General features: G+C 44.5%; 1 protein-coding gene across 2 annotated transcripts in view; it reads left to right on the plus strand.

Moving 5' to 3' along the window:
- Positions 1–22,655, plus strand: part of LOC137384399 (endonuclease V-like) — a 282,278-nt gene that overhangs the window by 243,728 nt on the left and 15,895 nt on the right. The window contains exon 9 of one of the 2 annotated variants that reach the window (XM_068058391.1): positions 191–963. The exons of the other annotated variant lie outside the window; for it this stretch is intronic. The gene's annotated coding sequence lies outside the window, so the exon portion shown is untranslated. Of the gene's footprint in view, positions 1–190; positions 964–22,655 lie in introns of those variants that run through there. 2 annotated transcript variants of the gene reach the window in all.

A 22,655-nucleotide genomic window follows, 5' to 3' on the forward strand; every position in this document is an offset into this window, starting at 1 on the left:
GTAGGATTTGTAGGGTTCACCACAGTGGACTTGGACTGTCACATTCTTAGAGAAATTAAGAAGGTTGGTTAGGCAGGATCCTTCCCATCTAAAGCCATGTTGACTGCTGTTTATTAGGTTGCTTAGGTTGTTTATTAGTCATTAAGTTTGCTCCTAATAATGCTTTCCATTATTTTACATGGAATTTAAGTAAACAAATGAGACTGTAGTTGTCTGACTCGAAAATGGACACCATATTAGTCTGTTTCCAATCGACTGGTATCTCCTCAATGTCAGCTGACTCCCTCATAAGCAAGGTCAGTGTCTCTCAAATCTCTTCGCCATCCTGTCTCAACACCTTTAGTTAAGCAACATCTATCCTGGGGATTTATTTGCTTTTGACTCTTTTAGACTGTCTAGGACTATGGCACATTTCTATCCAAGCCATGAATTGTGGCTTGGTGTTCTTTTTGGAGGGAGGGCATATTGTTCTAGTTCTTCCTTGTGAATTCTTGGAGGAAGTAATTGTTCAGAATATTCACCATCTTGTGCTCATCCTCAGATTCCAGCACATTTTCAAATTCTAAAGCCCTTGCCTTGTCTCTTGGGGAGGTTTATTTTTAATCACTCCTTTTAAAGATGATTTCTGAGTTGCTGTTCAGGGCCCGAGTGGTTCATTATACTTTGCATTGCTGGGTGATAGCCAACCAGGCGCCCGTTTTACAACATGCCTATATATCACTTCCATTGACTCCATTGTGTAAAACAGACGAATGATTTGCTATCACCTGGCAATAAAAATCTCCCCCTTGTAGTTTTCTCTGTCTTTTTCTGTTGCATCTTCTTCTAGATTTTTATGTTCTTTAGCCACTTGGCATATCTTCTGAGTTTGATCAAACCCCTGGAGCACTCTGTACTTTGTGGTGCTCCTGCATTATCCGTGGTCTGGTTTTAGTTCTGATCATCCCTGCCTGTTTTGTTGACTTGCTTTTCTATAGTGTTTTCACAACCACTAGAAGTCTCCAAGTGCTTTACAGCCGATCAAGTACTTCTGAAGTATGGTCACAGTTGTACTGTAGAAAAAGCAGCAGCCAATTTGCACACAGTAAGTTCCCCCAAACAGCAATATGATAATGACCAGATAATCTGTTTTTTGTGGTGTTGATTGAGGAATAAATATTGTGCAAGGCACTGGGGAGAACTCGACTGCTCTTCTTTGAAATTGCACCATGGGATCTTTTACATCCACCGAAGCAGACAGATGGAGCCTCGGTTTAACGTCTCATCAGAAAGATGGCACCCCTGACAGTGCAGCACTCCCTCACTGCACTGGAGTGTCAGCCTTGATATTTGTGTTCAAGCCCTGGTGTGGGAATTGAACCCAGAAACGCAGAGTCAAGAGTGCTACCAACTGAGCCACAGCTGACACATGAGGGAATTTTAACTCTCAGTGTTGGGGGAAGCCACTGGGGCTGACTGCCTAGGCAGTGCTGCAAGGGACTGCGGTCCATATTAACAGCCGGCAAGCACCTGAAACGGGAATCCAGAGGCAGTTCGCTGGGTTCAAGCCAGTGAATATTGGGCAGCCCAGAGAGCATCTTTCCGGCGCTCAGTAAGTCATCGAGAGAGGTTCGGGAGGATCTTGAGAATGTGGAAGTGGAAGTAGTCCAGCATGGCAATGGCTCACACCTGCCAGTCTTGGCCCCACAAAGGGAAGTTCTGCCTCTCCCTTTTGGGGCCTCTGCTTCTGCTTTGATTGCTTTAGAATATTGATGAATGCACATCTTGGTCAGCAGCTTACACCAGTCTCCTCAATATTCCTTTGCACGGCAAAGCACACATCTTAATCACCATGATGTTTGCATTGACCAGACTCATTCAAATACTGTGTGGCAACTGGCACTACCTACCGGGCACTTGCAGAGTGCCTCTGAAGAATTAAACTCCGCTTAGTATATTGAACTCGGATTGATTGTGGACTGCTGGAAGGCAAGGCAAATGTCATGATGCAAATCAAAAAATAAACTCCTATCTCTCCACCTTTACCAGCACTGAAAGACAACAGTTACTTGTAAGTGTTCTGCTGCATTGTCATCAGTCACCAGTCTGTACAACACAAGAAACTTATTGAAGTAAGGGAACAGCAATGAATGCTCATATTATACTGTTGCAATGATATTCATGTAGTCTGTTCAGATGTACATGAGATGAGGAAAGACTTGTTCCTAGCGATGGTGTCTGTTTTACTGGGTGTCCTGCTACCCTTTACTTTAACCTAATTAGAGCATTCTAAAGTCACTGGACTTCTGGAAATCACCAGTTGACACATAAAAATGCACAAGCAAAGAAACAGAGAGCAGTAAAAGGACTGGTCATGACTGAGCATGGTCCACTGTTGATTCCAGTATACTGTGAGCCTATTCAGCACTGCGGCATCCCAGCTGAGGGAGAGATGTTTTATTTTAACTTGCTTAATACCATAGCTGGCAATCATTTGGTCGAGAGACCTGTACAATCGTGAGGCCTGGTGACTGAGTCGTGATGCAATGGAGCCCTGTCACAGTCCCTCACACAGTGGGCATTATTCAAGTGTAACCCTAGATGTTCCCATTGCTATCTGATTATGAGAGGCACCCCAACTCAGCCCAACCCTATATTTACACAGTGCCCAATTGCACACCTTCAAGCAGAAATTGCTGAACTGCAGTCATAAGCAGCTAGCCTGGCTAATGTTTCCCCTCCCCTGCCGAGCCCAGGACAGTGACATCTATTGCATTGTCTCCCACCACTAAACCAGCTCACATCTGCTAACTCAGTATAGAAGCAGTGAGTTCCCTGGTCGATACAGTTAGGTGCTGCACAACTATGTGCTTATGCCCAATAGATGTGACATGGTAAGAGCATTCATTAACCGAGTTATGTACAATACTGAAAAATATCTCGTTATATAAAAATTCTGCTGAACTGCGCAGGTCAGACTGAAATATGAACATGCATCTGTATTTTTGCAATCTATGCATTTTATAGAAGAATTAAACTAAATTTGTGAGATAATGTGAAACATTTTGTTGCTTTTAGTCCTTCAAATTTATTTGGTGTGTCCTTGGAAACACATATAATTTCAAATTAAATGTTGGGACATTCAGAGCGTAATAGAATTACTCGGACACCTTCAATTAAAAAGCTGTAACTCAGTGATTAGCAAATAATACGCCAATGTGAAAAAGCCTTTGTATTTAAGCCTGATACAAAAATATAATGATGGTGATAAAAATCCATGCAGCACTGAAGCCAACACTGCACAAAATGTCTTATGCTGTTTGGAGTGTGCAGACTATCCAAACTAAGGAAATGAAATGTCCCAGTGTGGGCAGAGAGGAGCACACCTGTAAATTAATTCCTATCTTGACACAACTCAGTTGATGTGGGCTTTAATAACAGAGCAATGTGCTGAGACTTAAATAAATAATAGAAGAGTTCTGAATTAGTAGCTCAACAAAGATGTGGTACAATCTGTAGAGATGTTGACTGGATCCAGTTATTCTCTCTCAAGCTAACATTCTCCTGTTGTATCCAGTGATTATATAAGTTTATAGAAAGATAGAACTAGCATTTATGTTACACTTTTCATGACCTCAAAAGTCCCAGATTGCTTTACAGCCAATGGAGTACTTTATTGAAGCTTAGTCATTGCTGTAATGTCAGAAAAACTTTTAAGAACAAATTGTATGTATACATTGCTTTAATGTGCTGCATTGAGGAGAAATGGGCACTGAGCGGTAGAAGGCGAACAGTTAGGGGAGGTGACTGAAGAATAGGTCAAAGAGGCTTTTGAAGGTCGGAGGAGAGACAGCAAGGGGATGGTGCGGGGAGCTTAGGGACTGCCAGACAGTATTGTTAAGGCAGCTGAAGACACTGCCACCAATAATGGGTCAGAGGGTGGGATGGATGCATAGGCAGGTCATCATCAGAAGACCATAGGGCATTGACTGGACCATAGGGAGAGGAGGTTGCAGAAGTAGGTTGGGTGAGATTGTGGACTGATTTGTGAGGCTAGATAAAGATTCTGAACGCATTGGGATGGAGAGCTGCTGAAAATTAGCAAGAGAATTGGGGATGGTCATGTGGGGCTTGATGCAGGAAAGGATGGCAGAGCTTTAGATGACTCAGGGCAGACTTGGAGGGCAGTGAGAAGGGGTTTTTGAGAAGTCAGATCTGCAGGTAAAGATTTTAGCAGAGCAAGGCATGAGTTAAAGATGGAGGAGGTGTTATATCGATGGACATAATTGGAGGTAAGTCCAACAAGAAGCAAAAAGGTATCAGGTGCATGGGAACACCACCCCTGCAAGTTCCCCTCCAAGTCACACACCATCCTGACTTGGAAATAATGCATCGTTTCTTCATTGTCATTGGGTCAAAATCCTGGAACTCCCTCCTTATCAGCACAGAGGAGGTTCCGTCACCACATGAACTACAGCGGTTCAAGAAGGTGGCTCACCACCACCTTCTCTAGGGCAATTAGGGATGGGCAATAAATGCTGGTCTTGCCAGTGATGCCCACATTAGAGGCCTGCTACCCGACCCGAACACAATGGGACCCGATGACATGTGTCGGGTTCGGATCGGGTCGGGTCGGGCCCATCTTCCAGGGCCGGCTTTTGGGCTCGGATCGGGTCGGGCTGAGTCCAGATCGAGTCGGATCGGGTCGGGCCGGTCACACACAGTAAGTGCTCTGCTGGTAAGTATTAAAAATAAAAAAACTTACCTGAGCTGTGAGTCCGGGATGAAACGGGGTCTGCGCAGTGAGTGAGTGACGTCACTATGATATCTCGCACATGCGCTGCAGCTTCTTACAGGTTCAATGTCAGGAACATAAGTAAAGGGATGGTCAGGTCGGGGTCGGGCTCGGGTTGGGCCGACTAATGGCGGGTTCGGGTCGGGTCGGGCTCGGAACAAAATCGGAGGGACTCGGGCCCACTGTGGTTCGTGTCGGGTTCTTTTTCCTGACCTAAAGCAGGCCTCCAGCCCACACCCCATGAATGAATAAAAATTATGTCTAGGATATGGGTCTCGCAGCCCACGGTAAACTTCAGCCCAGTGTGTTTTTATGCCAGTGGATTGTATTCAAGCTTGGTCATATGGAGGATTTGTTTCTGCATTAGCACAGTTCCAACAACATTACTCACAGTAAAACAGATTATATGGAAGTGATATAATGCACAGTACTTTATCTGCCCTGTCCAATTAAAGCAACTGGTCTAATTGCTCTCATTTCTGAGATTAATTAGCGGTTACTTACTATTGATAAGTGAAGTTTGTAGATGGTAGCTAGTTATAGATACCCAATTCCTGGTCATAAGAAACCAAGATGAAATAATTATTCTCCTTCCTTTTTATACTTTTGACGATTTGTGTGATGTCTGAAAAATGACTCTGAAAAATTAACCCATCCTGAGAAATAAATGCATTTTCACTGCTGTTGACAATGCTGTTTGGAGGGAGATGTACAAAGGCCTTTCTCTTTCTGGAAGGTATATAATGAACCAGATTTTCCTCTTCGGCACCTGGACAAGTGGGCTTGGAGGCTCCAAGGAACTTAAAGCAAAATTGGGCACTTGCTGCCCATAATTTTCTATCCACTAATTTTATTGAAAGGGAAACTGTGACTACCTTGTGACCAATTTTGCCGGGAGCAATGTTCCCTGCAAGTGTCACACACCGAGATACCGAGGAGGAAAATGTGTCCCAATATTTTCACTATCAGTCGTATTATTCTAAGTTGACTGTGTAAATTTGTTATATAACAGTGAAGGGCAAACGGCAGGGTCACGGTAAACATCAAAGAGCATTCCAGGTCCTGAACTACTCCTGGGCAATGACACTGTAATACAATGAACTGCTTGGAGTGCAGTGACTGCTGTTGCATAGGCAAACACAGCAAACCATTTGCAACGCAGCAAGATCCCATGAGTAGAAAAGAGATAAATGACTAGTTTTTGGTTGGGAGAGGAATGTTGGATCACTCCCTAAGCATTACACTGTAATGCCAGCTTGGATTATGTAACTCAGTTCAGGGTAATTGAAACCACAGCCTCCTGAGTGAGAGAAAGGGCTCTACCAACTGAGTCAAGCTGATACCACTTTAGAAATTGTTGTAACACAATCTATGGTTAGCGTAAACAGTCACTAGCAAGAACACTTGACAAGTGGACATTGTACAATCAAAGGTCTAGCTTGTTCTATGTTCTATAGTGTAGGTCAGATGGTTTCACAGGTCGGCGCAACATCGAGGGCCGAAGGGCCTGTACTGCGCTGTAATGTTCTATGTACTTGTGGCAAATTGCTATCTTCCCCAATGAAAGCTGGCTCTGTAAACAGGGTATATCCTAAGCTCTTGGAATGATGTGCACATCACCACAAACTTGTCACTCAAATTCCAGGACAATTCACCTTCCCTTAACTCTTACCTTACTCTGCCTTTTTACTGTGATTGCAGTCTTACCGGAGAAGTTAACAATACCTATTACTGCATCAGGCCAAAAGAAATTACTAATACATCATTCATTTCTTATGAGCCAATTAAACATTGGAACTGCGACCTCACGCCTCAAACCTTATGAATAATGAAAGAATCCCTTTTCCAAATGATATGAAGTGGTAATAATATTTTGGGAAAGAATGTGGGACATATATGAACTCATAAAGTGACTGACTCCTTTGAAATTATTTTTCACACCTTAGCTTCAAAAGCAGAAACTGATGCCTGCCAGAGCCTGTCTGTCCACAGTCACTTTGTTTTCTAGCTGGAGTCCTTTTGATATCATGCAAAGTTTTTAAGTTATATAGCAAACCTGAGATTTGTGTGTTTTAAGGAGGAGTTATTGTGTCTCTGGGTGGTTCAGTCTGTGAAGACAGAGCCGAGGGTGGAACTGAGGCAAACAAGACAAGTGAATACAGGGACTCTGTGGCCCAAGGAACCATCCTCTCAAACCATCCTTGTGTTGAAAATAGCTCCATGAACAAAATGGCTATTTGGGGCCTTTAAGCTGCTGCAGCCATATAAATGTTGCAGTATCATTGGATTTCCCACCCTTCCTCCATGCCCACAATACTGGAAGGCGTTGGAACATGGTAGGCTGAATTCCAGGCATTTCCAGCAGTTGGCGTGCCTTAAAGGAAGATCTTGTTGCCTAGCTCCACCTAAACTGTGCTGTCCTAGCAGTTGTAACCAGTTGCTGTCAAGATACTTGTCAAATTTTAGTTTGAAGAGATTTAAACTAAATTCTCCTTTAGTAAGCTATTCCAGCCGGCAATCACATTCACAGTGATGTAATATGTCATTACATCCTGCCTGAATCTACTTATCCTCCACTTAAAATCACGTTGCTTCATACTGCAGGCGAAAAATTCAGTAGTGCTGGGTTTTAGGGATGGGATTGTGATGTGCGATTACCCCACGCCCAGTTGAGGCGAAGCAGGTAGCATGCAAACTTTGTGCTGCACATCAGTGTAATTGCGGCATGCAGCCCAGAGCTAAATGCACTGCTGACTAGCTGCATGTTCAGCAGTGGGCCCAGGTGCATGCATGGTGAGCACGAGTTTCGGCTAGGGTGCACTTCTTAAAGGGGAGGTGCATTCTGGCTGCAGCAGCTGGTGGAGAAGTTTGAAGAAGTGTTTCAGAGAAGGGATAAGAATTCCGGTGGAGCAGCAGCCCAGAGAGAGAGCTCCAGTTCTGTGATGCAGTGCTGGAGACCTTAGTCAAGGAGTTGGAAAGGAAGAGGCAGATTGTGCTTCTGCAGGGGGCCAGGAGGCCCCCAAGACAGACACAGCGAAGGGAACGGGAGCAGGTAGCTGCGGAGATCAATTGAAGGAGTCTGGCCCTGAGGACCTGGCTGCAATGCCACAAGACGTTCAATGAGTGGGTTGTGGAGATGTGTCATAAGCCACGTATAGCAAGGGTAGCCCTTGTCACCACGCTCTGGTTCGTTGTGGTGGCTTGAATATGGCAGAAACAGCTGACTGGCCCAGTATCGTGGCTGCTGCCAGGATAGCAGGCATTCACTGACATGATGGTCTGTGCATTCTGGCATACCAACTACACATTAAGGGAGTGTTAGCCCTTGTGGTTCTGGTACATCTCTCCAGTCAGATGTTGCGCCTGCGGAGCCACGTGAACCATAGAACGATAGAAAATTTACGGCACAAAAAGAGGCCATTCAGCCTATCATGTCTGCATTGGTCGAAAAAATAGCCGCCCAATCTAATCCCACCTTACAGCACCTGGTCCATAGCCCTGCAGGTTACAGCACTTCAGGTGCAGGTCTAGGTACCTTTTAAATGAGTTGAGGGTTTCTGCCTCCACCACCGATCTGGGCAGTGAATTCCAGACACCCACCACCCCTCTGGGTGAAAAAGTTTTTCTTCATGACCCGTCTAATCATTCTACCAATCACCTTAAATCTGTGCCCCCTGGTAATTGACCTGTCTGCTAGGGGAAACAGGTCCTTCCTGTCCACTCTATCTAGGCCCCTCATAATTTCGTACAACTCAAATAAGTCACCCTCAGCCTCCTCTGTTCTGAGGAAAACAACCCTAGCCTATCTAATCTTTCCTCATAGCTGCAATTTTCAAGCCCTAGCAACATTCTTATAAATCTCCTCTGTACTCTCTCCAGAGCAAATGAGTACTTCCTGTAATGTGGTGACCAGAACTGTACACAATACGCCAGCTGCGGCCTAACCAGCATTTTGTACAGTTCCAGCATTACATCCTTGCTTTTGTATTCTATACTCCAGCCAATAAAGGAAAGCATTCCATATGCCTTCTTCACCACTCTATCTACCTGTCCTGCCACTTTCAGGGACCTGTGGACATGCACAGAAAGGTCTCTCACTTCTTCTATCCCTCTCAATATCCTCCCATTTATTGTGTATTCCCTTGCTTTGTCTGCTCTCCCCAAATGCATCACCTCACACTTCTCCGGATTGAATTCCATTTGCCACTTTTCCGCCCACTCAACCAAACCATTGATATCATTCTGGAGTCTACAGCTATCCTCTTCGCTATCAACCACACGGGCAATTTCTGTGTCATCTGCTAATTTCCCAATCATGCCTCCCACATTTAAGTCCAAATCATTAATATACATCACAAACAGCAAGGGACCCAACACTGAGCCCTGTGGAACGCCACTGGAAACAGCTTTCCATTCTCAAAAACATCCGTCGATCATTACCCTTTGTTTCCCGGCCCTGAGCCAATTTTGGAACCAACTCGCCACATTTCCCTGTATCCCATGGGCTTTTACTTTTCCGACTAGTCTACCATGCGGGACCTTGTCAAATGCCTTACTAAAATCCATGTAGACAACATCCACTGCACTACCCTCATCAATCCTCTTTGTTACTTCCTCAAAAAATTCAATTAAGTTAGTAAGACATGACCTTCCCTTAACAAATCCATGCTGACGATCCCTGATCAATCCGTGCCTTTCTAAGTGACAGTTTATCCTATCTCTCAGAATTGATTCTCATAATTTTCCCACCACTGAGGTCAGACTGACTGGCCAATAATCGCATCCTTTTTAAACAATGGTACAATGTTTGCAGACCTCCAATCCTCTGGTACCTCACCTGTATCTAGTGAGGATGTGAAGATAATCCTCAGAGCATCTGTTATTTCCTCCCTGGATTCCTTTAACAGCCTGGGATACAATCCATCCGGCCCTGGTGATTTATTCACTTTCAAGGAAGTCAGACCTCTAGTATTTCCTCTCTCATTATCTCATTAAGCTTATCGTATCTAATATTTCACACTCCTCCTCTTTAACTACAATGTCTGTATCATCCTCGCCTTTGTGAAGACAGAGACAAAAAAACTCATTAAGAACCCTGTCCACGTCTTCTGCATCCACGCATAAGTTCTCTTGTACATCTCTGATAGGCCCTATCCTTTCTTAGTTATCCTGTTGCTCTTAATGTACTGATAAAACATCTTTGGGTTTTCCTTGACTTTATCTGCCAATATTTTTTCATGTCCTCTCTTTGCTTTCCTAATTTCCTTTTTTACTTCACCCCTGCACTTTCTATACTCCTCTAGGTTTTCTAAAGTATGAAGTTTTTTGTGACTCTCATAAGCTTTGTTTTTCTTCTTTATCTTACCCTGCATGCTTCTAATTAACCAGGAGGCTCTAGATTTGGCAGTACCACCCTATTTCTTTGTGGGGACATGTCTACACTGTGCCCGTAAAATCTCAATTTTGAATGCCGTCTCTAGTCCACTTTCGCCAGATCATCTCTCAACTTCGTAAAATTTGCCTTCCCCCAATTTAGAACTTTTACTCCTGTTCTATCCTTGTCCTTTTCCATAATAATGCTAAATGTAACTGTATTATGGTCACTATCTCCAAAATGGTCACCTACTGCTACTTCATTCACTTGCCCAGCTTCATTTCTTAAGACTAAATCTAGAATTGCACCCACTCTCGTTGGGCTTGTTATGTGCTGGCTAAAAAGTTCTCTTGAATGTAGTTCAAGAACTTTTGTCCTCTCTGTGCCCTTCACACTGTTTGTATCCCAATTGATATTGGGGTAGTTGAAATCCCCAACTATTACTGTCCTATTGTTTTTGCACTCAAATTTGCCTACATATTTGTTCTTCTATCTTCCTCTCACTATTTGGAGGTCTATAGTACACTCCTAGTAGTGTGGTTGCCCCTTTTTTATTTCTGAGCTCAACCCATGTGGCCTAATTTGATAATTCATGTAGCATATCGTCCCTCCTCACAGCTGTAATTGATTCTTTAACCAATAAAGCAACACCCCCTCCTTTTTTATCCCCCCCTTTATCCTGCCTGAAAACTCTATATCCAGGGATGTTGAGCTGCCATTTTTGCCCCTCTTTAAGCCAGGTTTCCATTATAGCAATGATATCATGCTACCATGTGTCTCTCTGTGCCCTCAGCTCATCGGTTTTATTTACTATACTCCTTGCATTTAAATAACTACCTTTTAACACTGCCAAATTCCTGTGCTGTACACTTTATAACCTTTGCTTCTTCTGTCTTTCCAAGTCACTTGCTAATTTTCTGCCTTCTGTTCCCTGCCCTGAATTTGTCCTATCTGAAACTGCCCTCAGGTTCCCATCCTCCTGCCAATGTAGTTTAAACCATCCACAACAGCACCAGCAAACCTTCCTGCAAGGATATTTGTCCCAGTCCTGTTTAGGTATAAACCATCTGGCATATACAGGTCCCACCTTCCCCAGAACTGGTCTGAATGCCCCAGAAATCTGAAGCCCTCCCTCCTGCACCATCTCTCCAGCCACGCAATCATCTGGTGTATTTTCCTATTTCTATATTCACTAGCACATTGGCTTAGGAATAATCCAGAGATTACTACCTTTGAGGTCCTGCTTGCTAATCTCTTTCCTAACTCCCTAAACTCAGCCTGCAGGCCCTCATCCATTTTTCTACCTATATCATTGGTACCAATGTGATCCACGACCTCTGGCTGCGCAGCCTTGCCCTCTAGAATGCTCTGTAGCCACTCAGCGATATCCATGACCCATGCACCAAGGAGACAACATAGCATCTTGCAACCACAGAAACGCCTGTTTGTTCCCCTAACTATAGAATCCCCTAACTCTAGAATCCCCTAACTCTATTGCTCTCCTGTCTTTTCTCCTTACTCCCTGCACAGCTGAGCCACTCATGGTGCTCTGGTTATGACTCTTGCTGATCTCTCCAGAGGAATACTGGTTAGAAAGTGGGATGCTCTCCAAGGTTGCCTGCACTACTTGCCTTGTTCTTCTTGTCCATCTGACATCCACCCAGTCCCTCTCTGCCTGCGCTCTCTTAAGCTGTGGGGTGACCAGCTCCTGAAACGTGCTCTCCACGTATCTCTCAGCCTCACGAATGCACCTCAGTGACTCCAGCTGCTCCGTGAGCTCCAAGATTTGGCACTTGAGTTTTTGCATTTGGTGGCACTTTCTGCACATGTAATTGTCCAGGATATGGGCAGTGTCCTGGAGTCCCCACATGGCACAGGATGTGCATTCGACGGGTGTGAGCAGTACTGCCATGCCTCAAATTATTTATTTACTATACTAAAATTGTAACTTAAATAAACACAATAAAATGGGTATAAATAAAATGAACAAACGGGTAACCACCTACTGACTACAGGTATTTTAGTTTCTACTTAGTAGATAGAATTAAATGTTAGAGAAAAAATAAAAACAAGCAGAAAAAAGAAAATAAGAAAGTAAGAAAATACCCACCAGATACTCACCACTCTCTCTCCCCTCTCGCACTGTTTGTAGCTCTGAAATCTCACCCAGCCAATCACCTACCTGCTTCTTCTGTGATGTCCACTTACCAAAACTAATCTAGTTGACCACTATTAATATACCCTACCAATACTAAAATGTTATCAATAGTAGTAACAACCTCAGTAATAAACCCTACTGCTTTAAAATAAAACAGAACAGTAAACTGACCAGCGTTTCCCTTCTGCTTGTGTGCCTTAATTATAAGGTAGTTACATAAATTTTAATTTTGTTGTTTTTCTAATTTGTAGCTATTTATGCATGCACTCAGCTATTTACAGATACTCCCTAACAGCAGTTACTCACCAACCAATCACCTTACACGTTTCCTGTGATGTCACTGTTCACATTTTTTTCAAACACAGGCGCACCTGGACTCCTGTCCACTGCTCTCCTCGAAGGTATGTGCTGTAGGCCACGATCCTCAGGTTTTACTTAGCAGCTGCCCACTCTGTGTTCCTCCCGCAGGTCTACTCCTGTCCACTGCTCTCCTGAAAGGTATGTGCTGTAGGCCACGATCCTCAGGTTTTACTTAGCAGCTGCCCACTCTGTGTTCCTCCCGCAGGTCTACTCCTGTCCACTGCTCTCCTGAAAGGTATGTGCTGTAGGCCACGATCCTCAGGTTTTACTTAGCAGCTGCCCACTCTGTGTTCCTCCCGCAGGTCTACTCCTGTCCACTGCTCTCCTGGAAGGTATGTGCTGTAGGCCACGATCCTCAGGTTTTACTTAGCAGCTGCCCACTCTGTGTTCCTCTCGCAGGTCCACTCCTGTCCACTGCTCTCCTGGAAGGTATGTGCTGTAGGCCACGATCCTCAGGTTTTACTTAGCAGCTGCCCACTCTGTGTTCCTCCCGCAGGTCCGCTACTCTCCCAGAAGGTAAGTGCTGTAGGCCGCGATCTTCAGGCTTTATTTAGCAGCTGCCCACTCTGTGTTCCTCCCGCAGGTCCGCTACTCTCCCAGAAGGTAAGTGCTGTAGGCCGCGATCTTCAGGCTTTATTTAGCAGCTCCCCACTCTGTGTTCCTCCCGCAGGTCCATTCCTGTCCGCCGCTCTCCTGGAAGGTAATGCTGTAGGCCGCGGTCCTTGGGCTTTATTTAACTGTTGCCAGCTCTGTGTTCCCCCCGCAGGTCCGCTCCTGTCCGCTACCCTTGTGGATGGTAAGTGCTTTAGGCCGCGATCCTTGGACTTTATTTAACTGCTCCCCACTCCATGTTCCTCCCACAGGTCCGCTCCTGTCTGCTGCTCTCCTGAACATGTGTGCAGTCAATGGCACCCTTGCACCATTGGGAATTGCACTACCCTGGAAAAGACACTTTCTCACTTCTCCAACTTCTCTCTGGTTAGAGAGAAGGCTATGAACTCCCCTATTCTTCAGTATAGGGCAGGATTTGGCAACAGGCAGCTACCTGGGGTCCAGTGTGCAGCTCCTGACCAGCTCCAAAGCGAACGTATCTTTTAAATTGAATTGACTGCAATGACTTTTCAGAGAACTGTTCCCCCAATGTGCTCCCAATGCAGAAACATAAAAAAATCATCAGCTGTCTAAAATGTCTTGTCTGTCGAATGCTTCATCAGGAAAAATGGTGCCCTTCACTATCGCCCACCATTGAATCATGTAGGTTGCACACAGGTAATCAATAAAAAATCACACTCACTCTGGTTGGTCTCTTTGAAAGATTCACCCAAAATGGCATATTCTGATTGGTCACTGTATTGGGAACCTGATTGATCATTATTAATGGATTAGTGCTCTGCAATTGGGTGGATGTACAAGAGGTAAGGTGCTGATTGGTCAACTATAACAGAAGTGCTGTTGATGGTCTTGCTGCTGTGCTGGTGAGCAAGTGCAGGCAGGCAGATTAATCAATAAAAGAGCGCACTCACTCTGGCCCTGATGTTGAGGCTGTGGTAGTGAGCACGTGCGCCACATGCAGGCAAGCAGAAAAATCATTGAAGGAACAAATTTACTTTAGGCCTTGTTTTAAGGCTGCTTTGGAAATGGCTGTAAAGAAGAGAAGAATGGAAGAGGAAAATCAAGGATTACAAGATGATGCATTCACATTCACCCCAATTTCGGCTGGCCTACCAGTGTGTCTCATTTGTAATGAGAAATGTGCCAAGAACAAGGAATCAAATCTTGAGAGGCATTTAACAAAAAAGCACAGTGCCTTAGCTGAAAATTATCCAGCTGGAGATGCCTGAAAGAAGGCTGTGGAGGAGCCAAAGAACAAGGCAGAGAAATCTAGGTACACATTCACTGTGTGGGTGAAATCATCAGGTAGCTCCACTGCTGCTAGTTTTGTGGCACCTCAAGAGATTGTGAAGCGAGGAACACCGTTCACAGATGGTGAATATGTAAAAGAGTGCTTAATCAAAGTCTCAGAGCAGCTGGACAGTGTTATTAAAAATGAAAACAAAATTATTCAAAAAATTAAAGACATGCATTTATCTGCAAAGACCAAGAGGAACAGAACAATGAATATGGCCACAGATATCACCAGCCAACAGACTGAGGATATAAAGTCAGCTCCGGGCTTCTCCATTGCTTGCGATGAATTGTGTGATGTTGATATTGCACAGATTGCTTTTCTCTGCAGGTATGTGAATTCCAAGGGACCCCAAGAGGAGTTCATTGACTTGGTGCCCCTTAAAAGACAAACAAAAAGAGAAGATATTTTCTCAAGTGGGTGGAAGTCCCGCCTCTGAACATTTAAAGCCTGGGGGCCGTAAAATGCGGGATGGATCCCCAGGCCGGGCGGAAGTGGGTTCAATACTGACTTTTACGTCGGTGGCCAGCTCCCATCTGCCCAACGTAAAATCCAGCCTATTGAGACAGGCTCCCTTTTTCATTTCCCATTAGTGAAACAATTAAATGAACAGGTAAGCGGTATCTTTGACAAGGAAAACCTAGAAGCTGTGATCCTGAAAATACAAGAAGGTTTTGCAGGACGTTTTCAGGAATTTAGGAAGGAAAGGGAAACTTTCCAATTTGTGTTCAAACCTCTTGAAGCAGACAGTTCAGCATTCAACTTTTCAGCATTTTCAGGAGTGAGCCAAGCAGAATTAGAACTTAACCTGACAGATTTGCAGGGCTAGGATATGTGGGTCTCTACATTCTGAAGCTTGGTAAACCAACTTGGAGATCTAGAAAGGGAGAAATCTACCTTGGCATTTCAACACAGATGGGCTGAAATGCATAATCTTAAAAAATAAGACCAAATTGTGTTTGAAGCTTAGAACTCTTTGCCACGCATGTACTGTAATTTGAAGAGATACACATATGGCATACTGTCCATCTTCAGATCTAGTGTTTTCAAGTATGAATCTCATGAGAAGTTGAGAAGCCAGTTGAAAGATGAAAGTTTACAGTCCTGTTTGAAAATGAAAACAACAGCACATAGTCCAGATATCAAACGTCTGTCAAAAGAAATGCAACAGCAGAAATTGCATTAAAGTAAGAGTTACTTTTTTCGATTTAAGGAAGGAATTGATGTTAATTAAATGGCTTGTTTTAATGTTTTAAATTTTTAATAACATTGTACTTGTGAGAAAGCATCATTCAGTTAGCATCTTCTTGCCAAAACCTTTAAAATGTTGTTGATAATCAAATGTACTCTTTCATTGATATTAATACACGTACATTTATGAGCATCAGTGAAACGATGTTGCATAGAAATCCATAAATGTGTCTCCGACTTGTTTTTTATTATTACTGGCGCTTGGGTAACAATATTGTGGCTCTTAAGATATTGCATTTTTGACTACATTTTTAAAAATGGCTCTTCTTGTCAGTAAGTTTGCAAACCCCTTGTCTAGGGCCTCTGTCACCTCGCTCCACAGTGAAATATGAGGTGTTGGCGATATCGCCTGCTCTCGCCTGGAAGGATCCTGAAATTGAGGGCAGCACCGTCCTCATACTGCTGTGCAGCTGTCGGTCTGGTTGGAGGAGGTGGCACAGTTCAGTGACCACTTTCCTGGTGAAAGGTAACTGCCTCAGACACTGCTCCGGGCTGAGGTGGAGGCAGGAGAAGTGGTGCCTGAATATGCTGAGTGGGTATGGCCTTCTATTGAGAGTCCTCCTCCTCCTTCCACTGCTCACAGCTTCCCCCCTCTGCTGCCTGTGCTCCATCTCCCTGTCGTGTTGCAGCACAAAAGGAACTGTAACTGTAGCCCACATGAGTGATAACTCTACTGACAGGTCTTTAAACTTCACTGAGCTCCTTGGAAAAGTCCAGTACCACACCCTTCTGACACCAACAACCTTTGAGAGCTCCTCCAACAACCCAGGACACAGTACTTCCACTAATTCTGCAGCAGCAAAAGGAAGTCGGAAGCACCTCACCTGAAAGTCCCATGGTGATGCCTTTAAATATCGCATTCCAGCTGGGGATTAGGCTTTTTGGTAACACGCCATATGATTTTTGTAGGGCCTGGAGGAGCACTTACCTTTTGGGAGGGGCCTCCAGTTGTGCCTTTAAGGATTGGCGGTTGGCCTCTCGATTCCTAGAGAAAGTGGGACTGGCATTCGAAATATATTCATCACCCATTTCTCCTTCAAAGTTGCAAGTCGGGTTCCACAACTGGCATAGGGCCCCAATTTGCATATTTAAATACCTCCATGATATGGGTGGGAGTAGTGGACACCCATTAAGCGGGTAGCTCACAGTTGAACATCTCTCCCTGTGTATTTGGCAGCAGCACAGTGCAAGAAGTTATGCCTCATTTATTCCAAATCTACATTTTGCTTTTGTTAAAACTCAGGTGGTCCTTGGTGTAAAATCCAATTTCCAATGACTGCAGAGAGTTGGTTGTCATGTCAGCCCTTAATCAGGCCCCTGCATGCAGTCACGCTTCCACCCTCCATAAACTTGAGCTCATCCAAAGCACTGCTATGCCTATCCTAACTTGCGCCAAGTCCTGTTCACCCATCACCCCTTGCTTGTTGACCTACATTAGCTCCCAGTCCAGCTCCACCTCAATTTTAACATTTTCATCCCTCCATTGTCTCGTCCCTCCCTCTCTTAGTAACCTCCTCCATCCCTATAACGCTTCGAGATCTCTGCGCTCCTCCAATTCTGGCCTCTTAAGCATCCCTGATTTTAATTGCTCCACCATTGGTGGCCATGCCCTAAGTTTTGGAATTCCCTCCATAAACTATGGCCTATGGTCTCTGGTTCTAAACCTCACTGCCTCTCTCTCCTCCTTTAAGATGCTCCTTCAAACCTACCTCTTTGACCAAGCTTTTGGTCACCTGTCCTAATATCTCATTTATGTGACTCGGAGTTAAATATTGTTTGATAACACTTCCAAAAAGTGCCTAAGGACATTTTACTGTGTTAAAGGCTTTATATAGTGGTACGTTGTTGTTGTTACACAGGCATCAAACTTTCCCTCCCCACTGTCATCATCCCTCCAACAGTGAGGAACCAGGTGATATAACCACACCTATGCACTTGCAAACTGTGCTACAAAATGCAGCCAGTACCACACTGGGGCCATCAGTCACGAGTACAAATGTCAGATATCACCAGAAACCATCACTTGATCACCCTCTGTCTCTAACAATGCACTGAGTGTAGTGTAATACACTGAGCAATTTCTTTCCTGTTATTTGTGTACTTGGACATTCTGAACCCATGGCCATAATTAACTGGAACATTCTGTACCTGAAGAAAACAAATAATTAGTCTCGACTGGAACACTCCTGATCCCAACTGAAGCAAGTAGCCCACAGCTTATTAAATTATGAAACCTCATTTCACGTAGATTTAAGAAGACTTGCTGCATTCTCAGAGTCCTGTTATTGATTAATTTATTTTGTCCACCTCCAATTTTCCCTCTCTGCCTGAAGGTGTTGACTTGGTTGTGGTTCCACAGGCAATGACCACTCCCTGGTAGCTCACTCAAGTAGCCATTCATCACTTATGTGCTGGTAGGTTGTTTAAACAGTGGGGTGGATTGCTATTTTATTGCCACCTGACATCTACATGCATGCACTTTCCTGCAGTGCTCAATGGATAGCAAGGAGTGGGTACCTTGGCTGCTTTCCATCCCCTACACCACAGCTCACCCATAGCTCAAAGCTCAATTGATACACAAACTTTCAGCTCAGCTCAGTTAACACAGTACAGATCAAAGATCAAAACAAGGACTATCTTGCTCTGAATGGCTCATGCTACAAGGTGTACTGAGCAATTGGGAGAACCACTGAGCGATTTTAAAGATATCTGCTAATAATTCCTCCCTAACAGCACTGTGGGTGTACCTAGACCACATGCACTGCATGGTTCAAGACATTGGTCACTACCATCTTTTTGAGAGTAATTCAGGTTGGGCAATAAAAGATGGCCTTGCCAGTGACGCCCACATCCCATGAACGAATGAAAAAAATCCTTTTCTCCCCTTGCCCTCTCTCCTTTGACTTCTCTGTGCTTCCTTCCCTCCACACGCACTTTTTATAAATTCCCCTCACCCATATTGTCGGCCACTTCCTTGACCTTTCTGCCTCCTATGACCTGTCTGTATCCAAGGCCTTGATTATCTACAAAGCCATGTCTGACCACTCTCTTATCTGCCTTTCCCCCCACAATCCCCTTCCTTTTTCCCATTCCCATCAACCTCTCCAACTACCCATAGAAAATGAAGCTGAATAGCCTCCCTCAATCTGGAGGGTGCACACCCTCAACATACTGTTTGTACCTAAACCCCCACATCACCAAGATCATGTTTCCACTGCTCTATTTTATGATGTATAAATTATGACGGGAAATACTTGTTGCAATTTTAAAAATGACAGAATGACCATTATGTGATTGTTATTACAGATATACAATGATCTTACCCAAAACATTTCTCAGCAACACTCCCTGATACTTTTGCACTCTGCTCATTTGCCAAACTGACTAATTGCCTCTCAGTTCTGGTTCATCTTTCCAAAGCTCCCTATTTTAATCCCTGTAATTGGCTTCCATCCTTCTGACAGTCTTAAATGCTCCTGGTTAAAGTCATGCATGATGGTGATCGTAATGCATTATCTCTCCTTGTCCTACCATCCTTGCCATATGCCTAACCATACCAAACTCCTCCAATAGCTCTCCTGCATTACCGGGTTTCTATGGAACTGCCTTTGCATGGTTCCATTTGTACCTATCTGAACACAGCCAGTGCATCTCCCGCAATGGCTTCTCTTTCCACCCTCATGCCATTAACATAGGAGTCCAGCAGGGATCTATTCTTGTCCCCCACCTCTCTTGCTCATCCACATGTTACCCATTGGTGGCATCATCTGTTGGAACAGGGCAAGCTTCCTGTGTATACTGATGACAGAAGCTCTACCTCTTCATTAGTTCTCTAAACCCCTCACTACCTCCGTGCCTGTCTGACAACAGGTCAGGGATGAGCCTTGAGTTCAATGTTAGGAAGACTGAAGCCACTGTTTTCGACTCCACTACAAACTCTATTCCATTGCCATTGCTGCATTCCCCGCCTCCCAGGTCTTTTACTCAGGCTAATCTAGGCAACGCACACCTTGGACACACTGTTTGACCCTGAAGTGAACTTAAACTCCTGTCCATCACCAAGATCACGTATTTTCATCTCTGCTGCATTCTGCACCTCTACCTCTATTACAGTTCCTCTACCACTGAAACCTTTACATATGCCTTTCTTCCTTCCAGACTTATTGGGGGTAATTTTAATTCCTAAAAGCAGATGGATTTGTGTTGGGTGGTGGGGGGTGTTAAAATGTTAAAAATCTGAAACAACCCAACACCCCTCAAACTCACCCACTTTTGGTTTTAGCGGAGGCGGGGCAAAGAGTGGGAGACCAATATGTTGTCAGGAGGCAGAGTTAGTCATTGAAACCTTTTAAGGAGGTTGTGTACCTCCAACTTTAAGGTTTCTATTTTTAACCCATGTTGACTGGGTTTCCCAGGACCTGAGAAACCTGGGAGGTAAAAGGAGGCAACAAGGGCCAGTTCCATAGGAAAGTGCCTTTACAGCACTACCTGTGGGCTTGGAGGAGCAGGAGAGTTTCCTCCAGATCCAACAGGCTAACCTGTAAACCCTCCACCCCTATGTACACAATCTCCCCCGACGCATCTATTGCTGAACCCCCACGATCCCGACTTTCCCTGAAACCCCCCTCCCGCCCCGATCATGACCTCCATCTGATGTCTCCATGATCCCCCTCAGATGTTTTCCTGAAGCTCACGCATGCTCCAAGCACCAGTGATCATCCCTGATCTGCCACGATCACCTCCGGACAACACCACCCCCCCAACTCCAAAAGTGCTCTGTCCACATACCCTCCCCCCACCTCCTCACCCTGCCTCACAATCCCTACTACAGAACCACACCAGATCCTTGGCTGCAACCTTTTCTGGAGAACCTCCTTGCCTGACGGCCTGTCAATCAAGCTGGCTTCCAGGTGTGGAATCTGTTTTAAAAAAACACGCACACCTGGAGTTAAAACTCCTTGGCGTTCGGGGAAACCTCCACTTCCAGGCTTCACGCGCATAACTCCACATCTTCCTCGTCCCCACGCCTTGGCCCGGAAACACTGCCCCAGTAAATATCAAGTCGAATAATTCTATAGCCTTCCCCCATGCTGGGATCCCATCCTTCATCCTCCATAAACTCCAATTTGTCTAAAACTCAGCCAGACATATTTTGTGATGCTGTAAATTCCGTTCACCTTTCAGCCTTTTCATCACTGACTTACATTGTCTTCCTGTCCCCAATGCATCAACTTTAAAATCTTTGTTCTCATCTACAAATTCCTCTATCAACCTCTGCACCTGCCTGCAACCTCCTCCACTCACACACACTCTGATCTGGCCTTGTCTGCACCCTCCCTTCACTGCACTATTGGAAGCAGAGGCTGATTTATCATATAAGCTGGAATTTTTCCTCAATATGTTGCTTAGTTTCACTTTGTTGTCATAACTCTACTGACCTCAGCATGACAGAATAATGTGTACAATGACATTATTGCATTAAACACAAGTAAAGCTTTATGAAGACCTTATTCTGTTTCAATAAAATATGATTTCTGTAGGGCCATATTCTCTTCTCTTTGGCCTCCTTATCTCGAGAGACAATGGGGAAGCGCCTGGAGGTGGTCAGTGGTGTGTGGAGCAGCGCCTGGAGTGGCTATAAAGGCCAATTCCAGAGTGACAGGCTCTTCCACAGGTGCTGCAGAAAAATTTGTTTGTCGGGACTGTTACACAGTTGGCTCTCCCCTTGCGCTTTTGTCTTTTTTCCTGCCAACTGCTAAGTCTCTTCGACTCGCCACACTTTAGCCCCGCCTTTATGGCTGCCCGCCAGCTCTGGCGAACGCTGGCAACTGACTCCCACGACTTGTGATCAATGTCACAGGACTTCATGTCGCGTTTGCAGGGCATATATTGTGTTCTTATCAGAGCACATCCAATGCTTTGACAAGTCATCTATATTTTTTAAAGCAAAGATACTTAATCCGGAATAAAGTTATTGATATCCATAGCACAGAGGTTTAGTGAGGCTGTGTGAATAGGAAGAAGTGCCCCTGCCAATCTGTGCACTGCCAAAGACAGGTTACTGAATGTAATGGAGTATTAGCCAGGCAGAAGAAGAGATAATTTAATTCAACAAAATTGTACATCAAGGAGCAGTTTACTCAAGTAAAGTGTGAGCAGTTTGCTTGTAGACAGATGAGGCACTCAAAACAACTTTTAATCCCTTTTAAAACCTCAGTTTTGATATATGCATGGAGGATTCCTAAATAGTTTCTCTGTCACTTCTATCCATGATTGTGATCGCTGCCTGTTCTTTAAGGAGACTCCTTGTCATCTCTCTCTTTCCCACATTCTGCTGCAGAGGCCTGTGAGCCTACTCAATGTCATCAGAGTATTCTCTTGTGAACCTTGTGTTTCCATTGGGGATGACTGTTAAATAACACATCTGCTCCTTTCCAATTCTGCCAGAATCTCGGCCTTGCCCTCAGTACAATTAGTGCAGGAGTTGGTCTGCTTCTCTTTCCTCCTGTACAAGATTGCGCTGCAGCTTTTAGACTTAACTCCTATTAATTGGGGAAACAGCTGGCATGTAAACACATTTACAGCTACTTGAAAGATCCAGACTTTCATTAATAAGGAGACAGAGAAGGGGAAGGATGAAACAGATGACAGCAGATCATATCAAGCTGTAAAATATGGACTAGTTGGAGAGCTGTACAATATTCACTAACATTTTAATGACTGTACTCTAGAGATAGAGCACGATTCCATTAACTCTGCTTCACCACACCATTTCATTTGTGCTGTATTTATCATTATGTGTAACATGAGGACTATTCTTTGCCTCCTCCAC

This window comes from Heterodontus francisci, chromosome 26, assembly GCF_036365525.1.
Source record: "Heterodontus francisci isolate sHetFra1 chromosome 26, sHetFra1.hap1, whole genome shotgun sequence".
NCBI classification, from domain to species: domain Eukaryota; kingdom Metazoa; phylum Chordata; class Chondrichthyes; order Heterodontiformes; family Heterodontidae; genus Heterodontus; species Heterodontus francisci.